The following is a 911-nucleotide window of genomic DNA, read 5'->3' as shown; positions in this document are numbered from 1 at the left end:
CCCAACGGTACTATCGACTGAGGTGCTCGGTACTGCAGCCACCGAAACTCTACGGTTTGCCGAAACTACACAAACCTGGTTTCCCGATGTGACCTATTGTTTCTTTCTGTGGCTCTCCCACATACCAACTATCCAAGTACCTGACGACAATACTACAACCGCTAACCGACAAATCCAGACATGAACTACAATCCACTGAAGACTCCATTAACGCTACCGAGACTGTTCAGATATCTGACGACTACAAAGTAGTATTATTTGATGTGAAATCACTGTTCACAAGTATTCCACTTCAATTGGCATTACAATGCGCTGAGACTGCAATCCGACAATCTACCGACCCACTGTCGCTACTGAGAGACGACATCATGGACTTGCTAAACAAATTCCCGACGTCTACTTACTTTCAGTACAACGTAAACACTAAAAACAGTTACACGGCGCTGCCATGGGGTCTCCAATTTCTGTTTTTATAGCAGAGATTGTGATGCAGAACATCGAGGAACGCGCTCTTTCGACTTTCCGACAAACGATACCGCTTTGGTTACGTTACGTTGACGAAACATTCACCGCCGTTCGCCACGACGAAATTGGCGCATTCCATCGCCACCTTAACGAACAAAACACTGACGTACAGTTTACTAGAGAAGTCGAAGAAGATGGCAAACTTCCTTTTCTAGACTGCCTAGTAAGCAACAACGAAAACTCATTACGGTCGACAGTTTACAGGAAACCGACACGCACCGACAGATTACTAGACGAGTCATCCTACAACCCTACATCACACAAAGCCACAACTATAAGAACTCTAACACGACGCGCACAACTAGTATGCGACTCGACGGACAGATTATCCGACAAGAACAAATACCTTCAGCGTGTTTTTACGAAGAACAACTACAACAAACGAC

At 45.2% G+C, this 911-nt stretch overlaps 1 pseudogene; it reads left to right on the top strand.

The window, feature by feature from the left end:
- Nucleotides 1–368: 368 nt before the first annotated feature.
- LOC148723053 (uncharacterized) overlaps nt 369–911 on the top strand; it is a 635-nt pseudogene continuing 92 nt past the window's right edge.

The sequence above is a fragment of the Stylophora pistillata genome, chromosome 9 (genome assembly GCF_964205215.1).
Source record: "Stylophora pistillata chromosome 9, jaStyPist1.2, whole genome shotgun sequence".
Lineage (NCBI taxonomy): Eukaryota > Metazoa > Cnidaria > Anthozoa > Scleractinia > Pocilloporidae > Stylophora > Stylophora pistillata.
Note: the sequence above shows the minus strand (reverse complement) of the source record. Positions and strands in the feature narration are given on the sequence as shown.